General features: G+C 48.6%; 1 long non-coding RNA gene across 1 annotated transcript; it reads right to left on the bottom strand.

Moving 5' to 3' along the window:
* Positions 1-18,001: 18,001 nt before the first annotated feature.
* On the bottom strand, positions 18,002-19,537 carry LOC112445120 (uncharacterized). The gene is made up of 2 exons (XR_003033511.2): positions 19,262-19,537; positions 18,002-18,710 (listed from the first exon to the last, which is right to left on the bottom strand). It is a non-coding gene; the product is annotated as an uncharacterized lncRNA (long non-coding RNA).
* Between the last annotated feature and the right edge of the window lie 244 nt (positions 19,538-19,781).

Genomic DNA, 19,781 nt, shown 5'->3' with positions numbered 1-19,781 from the left:
AGGCTACACACTCCAGTATTCTTGGGCTTCCCTGTTAGCTCAGCTGGTAAAGAATCCCGCCCTGCAAGGCAAGAGACCTGGGTTCAATCCCTGAGTTGGGATGGTCCCCTGGAGAAGGGAATGGCTACCCACTCCCAGTATTCTTGCCTGGAGAATTCCATGGGCAGAGGACCCTGACGGGCTACAGTCCCATGTGGTCCCAAAGAGTCGGACACGGACTGAGAGACTAGTACTTTCACTTTCAATAACTAAAACGTCACTATCAATCAATCAACTAGAAGGATGGGGAAAAAATATTTTCTTCAGCTGTGGCATAAAACTGTGGGTTTTCAAAGTTGAAGAGATTTATCCTTCTCAGCACGAGGTTGTAGATTCAAACATGAATCCAGGCTCTTAGTATGTTAGGAAGGCGACTGCCTGGAAGATACTGTCGCTTCCAGTGACATGCCTTCCTGGAATAAGATGGGGACGGGGGTGGGGGGTGGGGGGCGGGTGGTGGGGGTGTGGGCGGGGTTGATAAGTAAACTAAGTACCTTGGACAGAGCTTTGAGCTTGTGCTCCAGAAAACCCTAGTTCCCCCAAGTCCACATTCACCTAGACCTGAAGTAATGCCCTAAAAGCCTTTTGGGTGAAATGACAACTTCCTTATTACTTCTTCCCTCCCTTCCTCAAATCTAAATAAGCATCTGTTGTCTGCAGCGCCCACCGCCAGGTACTGAGGACACCTGCCATCAAGGGCTCACATTCTCAGGGGAGGGGAGGAGAGGAGGGGAGGGAGCTGACAAATAGAAAAGGAACAGAAACCATGGCCACGAACCTGGTTCTGAGATCAGGGAACTTGACACACCTCCTCTCCGGGTGACTTCATGCTTTGGGAGAGCTAAAATGTTATCCCCCTCAAAGCTGGAAGACATCTAAATTATATACAGGGGAGTTTTCACTCAGCAAGGGAGGTGGGAACAAGTAGGAAAGATGGGAACCAGGTGGAAGGGCATCCACCCACCTACCCCCAAACTCCCTTCAAAGCATAAACAGAGTGGCGGGGGGCTTAGCAAAGAAACCGACTTTTGCCAAACCAGAAGATAGGGTGTCTGTCTCTTTTGTTTAGACTGTTTTAATAGCACTTTACACAGTATTTCTTACTTTAAAACATGGTATCCATACATTTGCTTCTTTTTCCCCCAGTGGAATCCCTTTGCCTCCCACCCAACAAAAGCTTCCGTAGAATCCCCAGAATAAAAGAGATGGGCAGGGCTGCTGCTGTGGAAGCCAGGAAAGGAGGAAAGGCATTCCCAGGGCCACTCCTAAGGGTCTGTGGGCTCCATAGCCTGCATGTGACAACTTTTGTCCCCAGCAGTTTCCTGACTAGATTGTGAGACCCTCAAAACAGCAACCGTATAAGATCTTGCTTACGTTCCTATTTCCAAAACGACCACACTGCCCGGTAAATAGCATGAACTGAAGTGAACTGAAGTGAAAAGGAATGCAAGAGAAGGAGAAATAAATGGTGTGTGTCAGGAGACAAGGAGAGTAAGTTACTCATTGTCTGATGTGGTGAAAAGAGGAAGAAAAGAGTTGAGATACAAAAATGAATAATGCCTGTCTCAGGTAGCTCAAAACACAGCCCATGGAGAGAAAAGCAAGCAAACGATCAGAAGACTATAATTACAGCAATATTGTATACAGAATCCACCAAGGCAGGAACATAGAACACCACCAGGTATGCAGGGGATGGAGGAAGTAAAGCTTGAGCTAAAACGTAAATATCTGCTCACAGGACTGGGAGGGAAGGAAGAGAGAGGCAGGTAGGGACGAGATCAGGAAGACCCTGAAATGCCACATTCATGGGCCTAGCTTTACTCTACAGGAACTGGACAGCTGCTGAGTGATTCAAACAGGTTAAGTGACAGGGTCACATCTGGATATTAAAAAGCTTAGAGCAAAGAAGGTGGTGAGGCAGTGGTTTGGGTATGGAAAGGAGACCGTGAATTTAAGAGCTATAAATCGAAAGAGCAGAAGGGCTAGAACTTGATAGCCCTCTCTGGTTATTTTTGGTTTCTGGAAAGCAGAGTGTCATTTCTAGCCTGATCTCCATCTCAGCAACAACTAGACACTCAGGGGCACTGGAGGACAGAGGGAGGAAGGACTGGGTCCAGAACATGTAATCTGCCTTTCTTCTCTGTGCCCAGTTCTACATTTTCCAAGTCCCTGCATCCTCCTCTCCTCCTTCTATGCAATCTGGAGGCTGGGGCTTTCCCTTCTTACTGCTTCCAACTTGGACCATGCAATACTTGTTATTACCTGAGTAGCTATAATGGGAAAAAGCTAAAAGGTCCAACCACTCTCATAATTTCCTTAATATTGTCCCTCTCTAATGAAGGGGCACATGACTTCATCTTTTAAAACTGAGGGTTTTTGGGGGGGCACCACCCCATGTAGCTTGCAGTTCCCTGGCCCAGGGGACCCACCAGACCACCAGGGAATTCCACAAAACTGAGGATTTTAATAGAGAGGCCCCTCCATTATATATGATAAAGCTTGACCACCAACCACATCACATCGACCTGCCTACTGCAGCAGCTAGTGAGAAAACTTCTTGAAAACAGTCGCATTTTGAGTCCACTGGGGACTGCTGATAAAACAACGTCACCAAAAGCAATGGAAGAGGAAACACTGCCAGCACATGATAAGGCACTGGCAATCGGAAAGACATCAGCAATCCCCAACAAGGCCATTTCCCTCCCACTTTTACTTTTCAGAAAGAAGGATTTCCTCAGTCAGACTAATTGCTTATGCTGAGAGCGTGTGTTGAGGACATATATTTTCATTACTCAACTCTTTCCACCACTGGCCCTAGGCTGAAACGCTTGGCAGGAATCTCTTGAAATCCACCTTTATTGAAATGTTCTGTTCTTAATGAAAAACAGTTCTTTACTTACAGATAGTATCTGAGAGTTTACAAACAGATCCTCTCTATTAAACCGCTTGATTAACTGAACAATCTGAGAAGGGCATGGTCATCCCCCTAACCAGGGAGGAGCACACAGGCACCCACAGAAGGGAAGTGACTTGTCTCCAGACTCAGACTCAGGTCTCAGGCTTTTGGGTGCAGTACCTCAAGCTTCTCCACACTGCTTCTCTTGTGCACTAAGGATTACCAAGACATTTTCTTTTTTGGACTGGGATCTCAGAAGAATTTTTTTAAAAGCCCCAATTTCTCCATTGCAAGGTTATAACTGATTTGGGGCATCATTATAATGATTACCGTTTTGTTTAAAAATCACTGTATGTAAATCCTACCTGAGGTGGGCAGAGGGATGGGCTGGGGTGGGGACCACTGGTGCTTCATTGTACAGAGAATGAACTCAGAGTCTTCTGCATGGCCTTCAATATCCTCCACAATTCAACCCTAACTCCTCTCCCCTACCTTTACACTGTGCTTCCTTCCAGCTCTAAGTCACATGGATCTTACCATTTCCCAAACACACCTTGCACTATCATATTTAATGAGCTTTTGTGCTCATTGCTTCCTCATCAATGATCTTTGCCCATCTGTGTCTTATAGTGCATAGCTCACAACACAGAGCCCACCTTCTCCAAGAATCCATCTAAAATACCCCAGACAAAATGGTACCCTCTCTCCCCTCTACTCCTACAGCACTGGACACCTCTGTAAATGCCCTGAGGATACCCTGGCTTTTGTTTCAGCGGCTGCTGCAAAGTCACTTCAGTCGTGTCCGACTCTGTGCAACCCCATAGACGGCAGCCCACCAGGCTCCCCCATCCCTGGGATTCTCTAGGCAAGAACACTGGAGTGGGTTCCCATTTCCTTCTCCAATGCATGAAAGTGAAAAGTGAAAGGGAAGTCGCTTAGTTGTGTCCGACTCTTATCGACCCCATGGACTGCAGCCCACCAGGCTCCTCCGTCCATGGGATTTTCCAGGCAAGAGTACTGGAGTGGGGTGCCATTGCCTTCTCCATTGTTTCAGCTACTCTTCTGATAGACTGGGTTCCTGGAGGGCAGCATCTGTCTCTTCCACACTGTCCAAGATAGGGTAACTGATCTTTTAAAAATGGGCATTTATACTATGGAGAACAGTGCGGAGATTCCTTAAAAAACTGGAAATAGAACTGCCATATGACCCAGCAATTCCACTGCTGGGCATACACACTGAGGAAACCAGAATTGAGAGAGACACGTGTACCCCAGTGTTCATTGCAGCACTGTTTACAATAGCCAGGACATGGAAGCAACCTAGATGTTGATCAGCAGACAAATGGATAAGAAAGCTGTGGAACATATACACTGTGGAATATTACTCATCCATGAAAAAGAATGCATTTGAATCAGTTCTAATGAGGTGGATGAAACTGGAGCCTATTATACAGAGTGAAGTAAGTCAGAAAGAAAAACACCAATACAGTATATTAACACATATATATATATGGAATTTAGAAAGATGGCAATGATGACCCTATATGTGAGACAGCAAAAGAGACACAGATGTATAGAACAGTCTTTTGGACTCTATGGGAGAAGACAAGGGGGGTATGATTTGAGAGAATAGCATTGAAACATGTATATTATCATATGTGAAATAGATCACCAGTCTAGGTTCAATGCATGAGGCAGGGTGCTCAGGGCTGGTGCACTGGGATGACCCTGAGGGATGGGATGGGGAGGGAGGTGGGAGGAGGGTTCAGAATGGGGAACACATGTACACCCATGGCTGATTCATGTCAATGTATGGCAAAAACCACTACAATATTGTAAAGTAATTAGACTGCAATTAAAATAAAAAATAAAATTAAAAAAAAATAAAAATGGACTTTTAACAAGACTAAGCATCAGCCTAGCTTCTTGACTTAATACAAATGAAAATGGCTGAACAATCATTCATTTTCTTCCTGCCAAAATGAAAGTTTATTGATGTCAGATAATATGCCTAATCTCTACCTGAACTTTGCATACGCCCGCCTTTGTTCAATGCCCTGTAGGGCCTCAAAAGTCAGGAGTAACTTTCCAAAATGAGGACAAAAGGTAAGCGCAAAGCCTCTTAAAATGGTGTCTGCTTTCTCATGTACAGACTTCTTCCTGGAGCCCACTGCTATAAATGCCTCTTTTCAGAGAACAGCATCATGGATTTTAAAAAAACCCTAAATCAAATGAAAATTATGTCAGGTAGACAATATTAAAGTTCCAATGACATAGACTGGAAGACAAACCAGATTATCTGGTCATGGAGCAGAAAGAAAGAAGCAAAGAATAAATGAATGAACAACTAACAAATAAAACAAATAGATAACCTGCATTTTACAGCTGAGGAAACTGAGAACCAGGGGGAAGCAAGTGATACCTCTCAGGTCATAGGCACTTGAGCTGATCAGAAAGAATTGAACAACCAAAAGAATAAGCATTTATCAGGTACTATCCAGTATATCAGAGGTTTTCAGAGGTATTTAACACTCACAAATCTCCTTGGCAGATATAGTCAGTAGCCAAGATGACATTCCAAGGCACAAATCCAGATTGGCACTCCCCCGCTAAAAAGTCTTCAAAGAGATTCACAAACTTTGGGAAGTGGCTTGGAGAAGTCTCTCACCTAGAGAGACTTCTATTAAACGAGTCAAAATTAGCAAAGATAAGTATTCAGAAACTCCAGGAGATGATCAAAGGCTTATAGCAAACTGAGAAGCCTTTATTCAGCATGATCCCTTACCTTGGGAATCCAGAGCATTCAAGCAGAGGCTGCCCCCACCCCTGCTTTCCCCCTTCACACACAGGGCGACTTTACAGATGTGAAAGTCAGATTCATATCATTTAAATGACACCTGAAAGGCCACGTGAGCCCAGAATAACTTGATTCCAATTTTATCACTGCCTCCTCCTGACCCTGGGCATGAATGTTGGTCAGCTGAGAGGAGAGACTGCAGCCTTTATTTCTCTGTATTACTACAGGCACTCTGCCTGCTTTGCGTCCCTAGTTTGGACATTCCTCATCTCATCAGCACAGAGAACACCTCTCTTCTATGGGTCCAAAGACTGCTCCCACCTCTTTTGGGCTGGAAATGTGCGGACAGACCCACGATGACAGTGCCAGGCCTGAGAGCACTAATGCACACGAGTATCCGCTCTTCTGCTCATCCTGGGGCCCAAAACATCAGGGCCACCAATTAGATCATAGGACTCTTCTGTGCCAATCAGAACAAGGCACCTTCTTGCGTGCAAGCAGCTTGTAGGTTCATGGCTTAGTGAGTGAAGAATGCTTTTGCAACAGAGGAAGAGAACCTCTCCATCCACATAGATGCAGGCCAGTGCCAGGGCACACAGGTCAGCAAGGGGAGCATGGAACGTATAGCCATACGTGCTCCTGTCCCCTCTTACACCACCTCCATTGATAAAATTGGGAGGATGGCCAGAGTACCTGCCACATCAAGTAGGGGAAGAAAATCAATGTCACATTCCTGAAGGTGCCTCTTGCTCCATGCTTTCCCAGCAGTCTCCCACAAGCAATGCCAGAGCTGAACCCCAGAGGGCCAGCTACTCCCTACGGAGCTGACAGCTCGTTGGGGGCATGATCCAGATGTTCTTTGGCTCTATGAAATCCCATTTTGGTGTCCACTGTGGGTGGTCCTGATCATATGCTGTTATCACACACTTTGTGGCCCCATGGCCCTGGCTCTAGCTAGGTGCTGAAAAAACCAGAACGAAAGAAGAAAGTCCCTGCCCTCAAGGAGCTCACAGTTAAAAAGGATGAGGTGAACAGATAAACCAATGGTGGTTAAACAGTGTGGCAAGAGCTCTGAGAGAATAAACACATTGAGGGGGGCGGGGTTCTTGGGAGCATCATAGAAAGGCACCCAATCCAGCCTGAATTGTGGGGCTGGGGGAGAATCAGGAAAGATGTTCTAAAAAACAGGCAACCTGGGCTGAATCTTGAGGACTGAATAACATTTAATCATTTAACAGAAGGAGGAGGGGAGGGCAGTTAAGGAAGAAGCTCCAAGCAGATGAAGCAAATCTGTGAAGATGAAAGCCAAGAGTAGAAACTGATCAAGAACACTAAGGAAGTGATTCCTTGCAGTGCATTAGAGCCAAGGCGAGGTGAGTCAAGAAAGATGAGGCTAAAGAGATGAGAAAGGGGCAGGCATGTGATCCCTGGCTTCCTCTGTCTCCTGAAACCCACCCCAAGCTCCTGGAAGGTGTGGTAGGTAACTAGCAGTGGGTGACTGCTCCAGGTCATCTTATTATCCGTGTACTCTTCCAACCTGTCTTGGTCAGTTCAGGCAGGCATAACAAAATACCATAAGAGACTGGGTGACTTAAAAGACAGAAGAGTATTTCTCACAGTTCTGGAGGCTGAGAAGTCCAAGATCAGGGAGCCAGCATGGCTGAGTTCTGCTAAGAGCAGGCTTCCTAGTTGAAGACTGTCCACTTATCGTATCCATCCTCGGCAGAAAGAGAACAGGCTAGCTCTCTAGCCTCTTCTTATAAAGCACTTACTCCCATTCCCATGAGTGCTCCATGACCTTATCACCTCCCCAAAGCCCCACCTCCAAATGCCATCACTCAGGGGATTAGGCTTCAACATAGGAATTGGAGAGGGACACAAACATTCAGGAACACAACTACACAGGCTCTCCTCCAGCCCCAGCCCACAGCAGATGTGGGTGCCTTCTCTTGTGGATAAAGCTCTGGAACCTAGCTTCCTCAGCTTGGTTCTGCTTCTCCAAGAATTTGCTTGCTGTCAGAGGTGGTGGAGCTGATGGCTCTAACTAGCACATCTAAGAGAACTGCCATTTCAGAAGAAAATCCAAGACCACTTCCATTTACTTACTATTAAAAATGGCATCACATGGAAAGTTTTGGAATCTTCAAAATCTTCCAAGGGAAAGGGCCCTGGGAAAGCATCTAGTCCAATGCCCTCATTCCTCACATGGGGCAAATGAGATCCAGGGAGGATATTCTTTGTCTAAAATCACACAGTAAGGGAATCAGGCCCTCCTAGGGCAGTGTGGTAGAAAGAATCCATCATTTCAAGATAGAGATGAAATCTCAAAGCTTTGTCACTCTGTAAGGTAGCCTTAAACAGGTTGCTAGGATTAAACAAATACCATAACATCTGTAAAGACCATGTACAGTGTCAACCTATAGTGATCACCATCATTACAATTTTCTGGAACCTCTGGCAAACCTACCTTTGAATGCGTATGACATAAGCCAAGAGATAAACTTGAACCGTGGGCAAAGTGGGAGGTCACTGCTGGTGAGTTGCATGCTATATCATCAGACTGCTTTGGTATGGCTTTCAGTGTGAGGCCTACCTGACAGGGCTGACTAACAGAAAACAGAATTGTTTCGACTCCTAAGCATGAAGGGAGATAGGCTGCTTTATTGACTATGCCAAAGCCTTTGACTGTGTGGATCACAATAAACTGGAAAATTCTGAAAGAGATGGGAATACCAGACCACCTGACCTGCCTCTTGAGAAATCTGTATGCAGGTCAGGAAGCAACAGTTAGAACTGGACATGGAACAACAGACTGGTTCCAAACAGGAAAAGGAGTACATCAAAGCTGTATATTGTCCCCCTGCTTATTTAACGTATATGCAGAGTACATCATGAGAAACGCTGGACTGGAAGAAACACAAGCTGGAATCAAGGTTGCCAGGAGAAATATCAATAACCTCAGATATGCAGATGACACCACCCTTATGGCAGAAAGTGAAGAGGAACTAAAAAGCCTCTTGATGAAAGTGAAATTGGAGAGTGAAAAAGTTGGCTTAAAGCTCAACATTCAGAAAATGAAGATCATGGCATCTGGTCCCATCACTTCATGGGAAATACATGGGGAAACAATGGAAACAGTGTCAGACTTTATTTTTTGGGCTCCAAAATCACTGCAGATGGTGACTGCAGCCAAGAAATTAAAAGACGCTTACTCCTTGGAAGGAAAGTTATGACCAACCTAGATAGCATATTCAAAAGCAGAGACATTACTTTGCCAACAAAGATCCGTCTAGTCAAGGCTATGGTTTTTCCAGTGGTCATGTATGGATGTGAGAGTTGGACTATGAAGAAGGCTGAGCACTGAAGAATTGATGCTTTTGAACTTTGGTGTTGGAGAAGACTCTTGAGAGTCCCTTGGACTGCAAGGAGATCCAACCAGTCCATTCTGAAGGAGATCAGCCCTGGGATTTCTTTGGAAGGAATGATGCTAAAGCTGAAACTGCAGTACTTTGGCCACCTCATGCGAAGAGTTGACTCATTGGAAAAGACTCTGACGCTGGGAGGGATTGGGGGCAGGAGGAGAAGGGGACGACAGAGGATGAGATGGCTGGATGGAATCACTGACTCGATGGACATGAGTCTGAGTGAACTCCGGGAGTTGGTGATGGACAGGGAGGCCTGGCGTGCTGCGATTCATGGGGTCGCAAAGAGTCAGACATGACTGAGTGACTGAACTGAACTGAACTGATGAGAGATTAGGGTGTACTCTTTGAGAAGCTCACACTAGCATATTGGTTTATCTATTTACTCCTGAATCTGACTCAGTGTCAGTTTTAATGTTTCTAATTTGTGTAGTTTGAGAACTGGTGGTGTCTCTCTGAAGCCCTCCTCTGCAGAAACAACCTAGGGCAGGTAGAGTCCCTCTTCATTCTTCCTCTGCCATTTGTCACTGTTCACTAAGACATCTGGACATCATGAGGGGCTTTACTTAAATACAGGAAGAAACGATATCCTTCTTAATATGGTTCAACAGCACTTTAGGCTTTGCATTTTAATGAAAATAACACTGACAAAGTGCAAGCAAACTATAATTTGGTGGATAAGTAACTAGACATGGAGTCAGGAAGGGTCCTTTCTATGGCTGCTTTTGGTCCCAATATGCTCTGCCATTTTGAACAAGACACTAATCCTTCTAAGCCTATTTCCTCATCTGTTAAAATATAAGTAAGTTTGTCCACATCTGTGTACATAGCTCACAAGATTGCTGTCATGATGATAAACTAACATTTACCGAGTCCTGTGACTATGTACCCAGGCACTGAGTTTGGTACTTTACTTACATAATATTGTTTATTTTCCCCAATCATCCTAAGGTGTATCAGTTCCCATTTTTATAGATGAAACTGAAGCTCAGAGAAGTTACTTAACTTCTAGTAAGGGCCAGGGGCAGGATTCAAACCAGGTCTGGGCTCTTGACCTTTCCTCTAGGCTGTACTTTTATCCAGCAGAGCCTTCCCTAGTCTTTCAGCAAAAGTTGTAACTAGGAGTCAATCAAGGTTTCATGCTAGATCTATTTCTTCAAATGCAATGAATGGCACAGACTAACTATAGAATTACTCTTAGTTTGAACTGAAGTCTCTCCAACTTATTTATTTTTAAAAAATGGTTTTTGTGATTCTCTAAGTCTTTTTAGAGGCTGCTGTAAGGAATGATAAGACTCTAATCTCTGCAGGTGATTAGAACTACTTTTCTTTCCTTGGCTTGGTCGACTGTGCCTATTTCTGAGACCTCAGAGAAAACATAAAAGCTATGAAATCAGAACAAGTCTCCTGCTTCAACACGACTCCTGATGCAATCTGTTGAAAGAATATCTTTTCTATTGAGCTCTGAAGGAAAAAAATTTAAACTTACATTTTAGGCAAAAATAAAGGATGTAAGACCCAAGTGACACTAATTGTACATTTTTAACAGGAGGCATGTCTCTACTATTAAGGATATTTTATGTTATCTCAGAATTAAACACAAGAGGCCCCTCTGTCACAAACCAAAGCTCCCCTCATGTCAGTGAGTGCTCTCTAGACGGCCCTGACGGAAACAATCTCAAGTGATGGGCTGAATGTGGGAGACTGAGATGCCGAATTGGAACCATGGAGTAATTAGTTCATTTTTTTCTCTCATTCAAAGAGGACTTCCTCAAGGACTATGATTCATTCCAGAAACATCTGTGCATAGCCATGTAAGGGGGAAGAAAAGTGACATGGGCCCCTCTCCCCCACACTAGAGGAATTTTCAATCCTGTTTCACAGGAATAAGAAAGCCCAGTTGAAAAACAAGATAACTCTTAATTGAGGGTGCTCTGTGCTAAACAGAATGCCAGATGCTTTCAGTTGTATTATCTCACTGAATCTCTACCCTAAGCCACTGAAGAAGGCCTGACTACCCACTTCTTTCAGATGAGAAAACTGAAGTTCAGGAAGAATAATAAACGTGCCCACTACGGTTAATAATACTGTATTATGTATTTGAAAGTTGCTGAGAATAGATCCTAAAAGTCCCCATCACAAGAAAAAAAAATGTACCTATGTATGGGGATGGATATTAACTAAATTTACTGCAGTGATCATTTTGGAATACATACAAATATTTAATAAATCATGTACAGTGAAACTAATATAATATTATATGTCAATTATCTCTCAAAAAAAAAAAAAAAAAAACCAACTTGCCCAACTCATTCAGATAAGTATAAACACCCAGGCTCCACTTCATGTCAACATGCTGAGAAACATTTCTTTCTATATTCCCCTTCTGAATATATTGTCCCATTCCAAAGCTGCTGAAGTTAAACCTTCAGGCCTCTCTGCAGGCAGTTTTTGTACTCTCCCCCAAACTTCAGCTCAACTGCCCACAACATCACACACCTGAATCCTTCTTCAAAATGAAAGCCAAGTGCTATAATATAGAGTTGGACCCATCAAAATAATCATGCAGCTCTCGGTCTGGACAACTTTCAGTTACTGATCTGTGATCACACATTGCTGACCTCTGCCACGAAACCTCGCCTTGGCAAGCTAATGATTTCCAACCAGCTCCTGTGGAATTCTTTCTGAAAACAGACACCATCTCATGGTCTCATGGAATCAAGGGACTTCATGGCCAAGAAAGAGTCCCTTCTTCAGCAGGCATGTGTGCATGCTCAGTGGCTCACTTGTATCTAACTCTTCGTGATCCCATGGACTGTAGCCAGCCAGGCTCCTCTGTCCATGGGATTTCCCAGGCAAGAATACTGGAGTGGGCTGCCATTTCCTGCTCCAGGGGATCTTATCAATGACATGGCAACTCTGTGCTCCTTGGCAAAATGCTTTCGGTAACTGTATTCTGATATCCATTTGAACAAAGTAGCAAAGAAGTAAATGCTCAAGAGTCAAAGCAAACATAATAAATAATTTACTTGATACAAAAAATATGGTAGGAAACCATTGAATAGAAGCATACTCAACAAGTAATGCAAGTGGAAACAGGAGCATAAACCATTTGGGTACCATTTTTTGTAGTTGCTCTTTGGAAACACTTTGAATAATCATCCTAGTGGCTCTACTCTTGTCCATTCCTTCCGTCTAAATTGGCAGACTATCTCTAGGTTGTTTAAAGGATTAAAGGAATGACATCCTTCATGGACAAGTTAATGGTTATTGTGTTATTTTATTTAAATGATTTTATAGTTAGGTAAAAAAATATTTCTTTAGTTTTACAGTGAACAAATAAATCCTCTTTGAATTTTTAAAAATCATTTTAAGTCCTTTTATGAACACAACACAAATCTGCAAGTTCCCAGACTAACCCTATAGTATTGCCCTATTATTTAGTTCTCCAGAGAATTTACATAGTGATTCACAAAGATAAGATGATAAGTATTTTACTTTCAAGGGAAGCAAAGCCTTCCCATCCCATGACTCTGTTTTGATGTTTCTAGAACATGCAGCCAAAGGCTTATTAAGACTCTTTGGTATTAGTACTAAATATTTTTCTCATATTTTTGGTTTATGTATGTTGAAGATTTTATTTTGTAGCACACCCTACAAATGGGATTTTTTTCTTCCTGCCGGCTAGATAATTTCACCCAAATGGTGAAGACGTCATAATTTTTTAAAATGAAATTATATCTAATGACACCAAACCAATGGGGTTGGCAAATTTCAAAATGCATATTTTAAAAACACAAAGATGTATAAACCAAATTATGGTCTACAGGGCACAGAAAAATGATCTGGAGATGGATTTAGCTCTGTGAACAATTAGAAACAATACTGAAAGCTGCTCATTTATGTCCCTCCCCTGTCATCACCTCGTCTGGGTCTTTCAATAATGGGCTAAGAAATATAGGAAAAAAAACAAAGCAGGGTTTTCAATATGGTTTTTCTTTGAGGAACAATAAAAACATTAAACTTTATACATTTAAGTGTCTGTGCACCGAATGGTAGCCCTTTCATGGGAGTCCAGCTTGGGTTTTGTCTGTGTAGGGAAGGGAGAAGAGAGTCTGTGAATACCCTCAGAGTCATTTAAAATATATAGTATTAGCTAATTGATGAGAGGACTAAAAACAATAGTAAGTAGGTAGCCTGGCTGCATGCCAGGAGCAAGGCTTTATGGTGAAAGCGAGTTTACATTAGAGGCCTGTTTTTCCCCTTTCCTTATATGAAATGAACAGCTGTAATTGAAAAGCAAGGAGCTCTATGGTTTATAGAAATAGGTGTTGTGAAGAGCCTTGGCCGTCTAATTTTCTTCCTATTGCAGGGCAGGCTTCCATTGTCTGTTTTTTAGAGCTAATTTCTTTTCTGATCAAAAGGCCCACGTCGTTGAAAAGGTAGTAATGACTATTCATTTGGCTGAAGCCGCCATTCTCCAGACTGCAAGCTTTATTTAGAAATGGCTATTTCTTTCTAAAAGGAAAAGCTCATTTATGTCCTCTATAATGTCAATTAAAGTAGAATATATTTTAATTATTTATCCTGAGGAGAAACCTTTTAGGAACTTAATTTAGTATGCCTATGCTATGCAGACACTACAATATGTGAATGTGGAATGATATCTAGGCACATGGGTTTTATTTTATTTTACCACTAATGAATAGTTTATTTGCAACTAATTAACAAGTTAAATCGGCACAATTAGTGTCGGATTTCTTTAATAATATAACTCATAAAGGGATAGCCATTGGAACTAGAAAATAAGGTTGGTTGTTGGCTTTGTAAAGAAACCATTCCACAAAAGGGGCAGTTTTTTTCCCATTAGGAAGGGTTATCGCGACGTTCGGCCCGTTGCTTGTTCAAATGCGAGCCCGGCTGGGCTGGGGGAAGAAGGATGTTCGGAAACGAGGGGAGATGGTGTTAATGACACAAACATCACCTTTGCCCAGCCTCGGGGTTGTTACCCGGCGACGCTTTCCCGAGAAATGGAATCGGGGTGACTGCAACCGGGGCGCCAAAACGCCGGCGCTGCCGGGCCGCACCGCAGACCTCGCCCTGTCGCACCGTCTGACAGCCGACCCCCGCGTCAACGGGGCGGCCCGAGGCTCGGCGGCCTCCGTACCTGGCAGGCGGCGGCCCGCTCGCCGTTCCCGGGCCGCGCGTCCTCCGCCCGGCTCTCCGTCGCCAGCAGCCGCCCCGGAGCCTCGCTCGCCCGCCACTCGGACGGCGGCGCTGGAGCTCCCGGCCCACGGGCGCTTCTGCGTCTCAGCCGCTCGGGCCGCGCGGCTCCGCGCCGCGGAGGGGAAAGCGCGCGCGGGGTGGGACGAGCGTGGCCCCCGGCGGCCGGGGCGCGCCACGGTCCCCAGCCCTCCGGGCGCTCCCCCGGGCCGCCGCCGCTCTCAGCTGAAGGACGCGGAAGTAGGGGGGCGGTGGTCTGCTCCCGCGCCGGGCGGCATCGGCTAGCCCATAGTAGGTGTGCTGCCGAGGTTTAGTGCCAAGAAAAGCAATGACGGCCGGCAAGGCAGGGGAAGAGAACTGAGAGATTCCGCGCATCGAATTCCACGGCTCTCCCCTCTCTTGAAAGAAAGTGAAAAGGCGGCGGGGGTGAGGGAGGCGGGGGGAGGGAAAACAGCTTTCTGCTGCCTTGAGATTTAAAATTTGCTCCAGGGCGCGCTCTCCCCAGCCCCCAGCCCCATCCTGCGCCCCCTAGGGCTAGGGCCGACGGGCCGGCGGGGTCCCACGGGAGGTGCCGGGAGGTCCCGTGACCAGACGGGCATCCTTCCTCGGCAAGCACCGCCCGCCCGATGGAGCCGCGCCACAACCTCCTCCCCCCAGGTCTCGATAAGCGTGTAGATGAGATACGGGGACGTGGAATAACTCCAGCCACGTTCCGCAGAGATAACGATATTCTGATTGTTTCCCCAGGCCCGATTTCTGGCAGGCCACCTCGCTGCCGGAGAGGGCCGTGCCTTTGCAGCCACAGAAGGAAGGAAGGAAGGCGACGGGCCCAGCGGGAGGGCAGGGTAGGGTGCTGGGTGCCGCGAGGCTGCTCCGTGGGGGGCGGGTCCCCGCAGCTCAGAGGGCTGAGGGCGTGTAGGGGTGGGGGGCGAGGCCGGCAGATCGACGACAGTGACCCGGAAGACGCTCCGCCAGTGGGACCCAGTTCCCGGGCAGATCCTCCTTTCCCACGGGGGAGGTGGCTGTATTCAGGTGGCGTTTGGCAGTGCTCGCGTTGTGAGGTCGGCAGAGAGGGCGCTGAAGGTAGAGATTGCCAAATTCCTGGCAGTGGCTCTACACCTAGGGAAAACGCCTGGCATCCTTGTCGTCACACCCTGCGGGTGGACAGGACTCTGCAACTGAGCGCCAAGGTCTGGGCCAAGGGGATTCCCCGTACCCACCGACCGCAGCTCAGCTAACCCAGGGAAGCCAATTCGGAAACTCTTTTAAAAGTACACCCTCCTTCCTAAAAAGGGCTACATCAAAGTGCGATAGAATACAGTTGGCCCGCCCACAGGAGACTTTTTGGTACCCTGAGGACCGTGTCACCGCACACCTTGGTGGCTCCTAGTAAGCTTTCCTTGGAGAGTGTCAACTAGGCTATTACTGCAAACTGCACCGCCAGCCTAGGACCGTCAGCTCCTTCCCAAACTCTGAAGGACGAGAGCTTTATTGGAAGCTGCAGGGGGGTGGGTGGGGGATGAGGGGTGCTGCGGGTATCAGACTGAGACCTCGACAGCTGCGAGGTGCTCGGCTGTCTCTTCCAGCCTCGTTGGAGATCTGGTGACCTTTGCGACCTTTTGCGGGAGATGATTCTACAACAGACCTAAGCTCCTGATTTCTTGGTCAAGGCCCTCAATCTGGGGCCTAAATACACCCTCTTGGCCAGGAGCCAGAGTAAATAATCAAGGGTTGTTCTCAAGGAAGAAATAAGAAAAAAGACTGTCTCTAGATCAGCAAACTTCCTCCACCCCCTTGCTGGCAAGCAAAGCTTCTCTAAAGGTCTTCGGGATAAGTTTTTCGCACTTCCTCAAAGCTGGACCCCTCGCTGGGCTCGACTGCACTTGAAAAAAGGCGAACACTTGACTATTGTCAGGCCGCAGATCCCGGAGCGGACACTGATACACACCCATTCCATCCCACCCAGCACGCAAAGGGCACCTCTTATAAGAGGCGGGGTCCTAATCGAGCCGCGGACTCGGGAAAGAAGCCCCCCTTGAGCAGTGGCGGAGCAGGGTTCCACGGGGGCACCCCCGCGCGAGCCCTGGTACAGCCCCTCCCCTGCTCGACTAGTAGCTCTCAGGCCAAGTGCTAAGGAGTTCACTTTGCAGATACGGGGCTCCTGGGACACTGGATTTCCGCAAACCGCAGGAAGGCAGAGTTGGAAGCGCCCTAGGCACCCGGAGCCTGCAGGGCCACCCACACTAGAGCCTACCCCAACCCCCGAGTTTTGCCATCACCAGCCCTCTAAGGAGAGTCCCACTTCTGCCCGCAGCGATGCAGCTGCCTCTCCTTGGAGGGTTGGGGCGACCTCGAAGCCCCGTAGGGAGAGAAGGGGCGCCTATAGGTGAAGTTTCCAACCGAAGCCAACAAACGGCGCTGTTGCCGCGCCCTGGGTCTTGGAATCCCCAGGCCCAGCCCCAGTCCGAGGGAGCCAGAGCTCTCTCCAGAGGGCGGGGAGAATGGGGACGGCGTGTTTGGCCGAGTTCCCTACCCGCCGTCCGGGGGGCTCTGTTTGCCGCCCAAGGGCTCCCGGAGGCCCCGAGGGAGAGAGAGCTACCGAACACGCTCTCCTCCCGCAAAGAGCGGAAAGGACTCTTCCCGAATCCCGCTGTGTCGCTCTGCTTTCCTCGCGGGGTGCAGGTGCGGGTCGGAGACACCTGTTGGGGCTCCACCGGACGTCTAGCTTCCCCGCGGGCCCCGCCTGGACCGAGCATCCTCGGGCGGTAGTACCTGCCGTGAAGCTTCTCCCGACCCGCGAGGAAAGTCGCGTCGCTCGGCCGGTGCCTGCGCTGGTACTGCTAAGAGAACCGTTTCCTTCTACCTTCCCTCCATCTCCCCACCCCTATGATGGTAATCTCGCTTGATTACTGAAATGGTAGTATGGGCTGAGAACGTGTCCTCTCAAATGTTCCGAAGGCGGACCACCCCAGAGCTACCAGGCACAGAGATCGGTTTAATCGTGACCTCCGAGGGAAGCCAGGAGTGTGGGAGAGGGTGTCTGATCCTAGCAAGACTGCCATAAATCTGGAAGAAGGACGTTGATGTGAGAAGGAGCTTACCTAAACCGCGGGATGGGTGTGAGCAAGTGACAAACAGCTGGGAGCAGTGACCAGTTCCCCCAGATAACCTGCTGCGGCGAGAAGCGCCGGCCGGGCACCGCACCTCTTGCCTAGGCAAGTAGGCAGCCCAGGCTCTGTCACCACAACGGCTTACTTGGGTCCTAAAACTTGGAAAGAATCCTGACATCTGTCAGGCTACTGGACGCCAGGCCGCGCGTCGGTTGGGTAGTTTCCTAAAACGCGCTTCACTTAGCAACAGCCTCAGAGGCCCAGAGAACCCGAGAGGGCATCTGGAAAGGCGGCCAAAAGGGCAAGGCTACTGCACACTGACTTCTTGGGGAGAAGGTGGGTTTGCCCAGGAAATTTTGTCTGTGTCACCCAGTCTGGCAAGAAAACAGTTGCAGGTGGAGACTGTCGAATCACTTCTGTTTTCTGAAACATGCCTTCCAGTCCATGTCAACTTAAGTACACATACCCGTGCGCGCGTGCGCGGGCGTGCACACACGCACACACACACGACTCATACACAGAACCATTCCACATAGTTTACTTCAAAACCCTAAATGCGTAGAACCATTCAAATGATCGCAGCAGCCCTTGACTGTATACGTTCGCTTCCTTCCGCCCAGAAGAGCAACAGAACCAAGTGGAACCCAAACTTAAGAGGCGGGTTTCGAGACCCCAAACTTCCAGGAGACGTTGCTGCTGGGAGCCGGGATTCTGGTGCTAGCGGTCCGCGGGCCCCAGGGCGGGCTGGCCTGCTCTGCGTCCCCCAAGTCACAGCGGGTTACTTTATAATTTGTGCAAGAAACGGGGAAGCAAGCTCCTGGCACGCAGGCTTCCCAGGATCGCTGGGTCTTGCATTATAAGGAGCTAAAAACCTCGGTTTGGAGCTGTTTTTGTTTTTGTTTTTTTTCCCCACACTTAGGATATACGCCTTTCTTTGGGTTCCCCATCTTTCCACGAGGCTGGGGGGGTTGGTGGGCCACACCGTGGGGACACTTATTTCAGTCTTTGCCACCTCTGTCCGGGGTTGGCTTTTCCTTCCCACCGGTCGCCTCGGGCGTCTTCGGGAGTTGCAGACGCTGAGCCACTAGTTTGGGCTGGAGGCGGCGATAGTCAGGGTGCCAGCTACCCGCAGCCGGGCTTCCCCGCGCCGCTATTCTTCCGCAGACAACCCCGACAGGCGGTTGAATGTGGCGCTCAGAGTCTCGAGGCTCCGGTCGGGAAGGCTATAAAAAAATAAAAAAAGGAAGACGGCATCCGTTAGCAGCGCCTGCTCCCCGGGGAGGCGGCGCGGCTGCGCGGCGAGAGCAGCGCTCAGTGGTCCCGGCAGGTGCGCGGCCGGTGGAGGGGGCGCCCCAGGACGGCCTCGGCTCCTCTCGGGCCACCACCCCCCCCCCCCCCCTTCAAGAAACTTTTCTTTCACTTGGAGAGGCTCTGTGTTGCCATGAAAACGGATTTTCCAAGGGGCCCGACCCTCCCCCTCAGGGGCATCGGACTGGAAAAACCGAAATGGCCAGAGAGCAGAGACAAAAAGGGGCCGCTAAACGGGGGCCCGGAGAAGAGAGCTGAGGCCGGTTCACCCCTCCGCGCCCCCCTCAACACTCCCCGCACCACCGCATGGGAGCGTTTCGGCCCGGCCGGGGCGCCGGGCAAACCACCGAAAGCTCGCAGCCCCACTGCGCCCTGCGGTCCCCAAGCCTGTCTCCCGAGCCCCGCTCCCTGACCCCCGCTCAGTGCTGGGAGCGCTGGCCCGGGGCTTCCCGGCGGAGGGTCCTACCGGAACGGGGCCGATTCCAGGGAGGGCTTCTCGGAGCCCAGCACCGGGGTACCTCCACTGTGCCCCGAGTCTCCAAGGCCGCCTGGGTAGCTGGCCGTGTCCTGTGTCCCTTAGCGCTGGCAGCAGAAGCGGTTGGAGTACCTCCGCGCAGACAGCGGGAAGCTGTGCAGGGTGGCCCCGGGACCGGACGCCCCCCGGCCTTGACAAAGTTGTTTTCGGAACCCTGTGGGCGCCCCCTGCCTCCTCCCCCCCCAAACCGGCTCGCGCCCCCCTCCCCCCTCCGTCACCTCCTCGAGTTTCGTTCTTTCAAACTTTTTGAGACCCTAATTGGTGGTCCCTGAGCGGCTGTCCGGGACTCCCGCCTCCTGAATAACTCTTATCACGTCACCAGGCCCCAGAGAGGCGTGGGGGTGAACGAAAGGACTCCCCGAACTTTTTTTTTTCCAGCCTGGCCGAACAAGGGCTCCGTGATGATTGGCCAGGGCGCATCACTGCAAGCCTGTCAATCACCGGGCCTCCG

The sequence above is a fragment of the Bos taurus genome, chromosome X, assembly GCF_002263795.3.
Source record: "Bos taurus isolate L1 Dominette 01449 registration number 42190680 breed Hereford chromosome X, ARS-UCD2.0, whole genome shotgun sequence".
In the NCBI taxonomy this organism is placed as follows: domain Eukaryota; kingdom Metazoa; phylum Chordata; class Mammalia; order Artiodactyla; family Bovidae; genus Bos; species Bos taurus.
The sequence above is the reverse complement of the archived record's forward strand: the minus strand, read 5'-3'. Positions and strand labels throughout refer to the sequence as shown.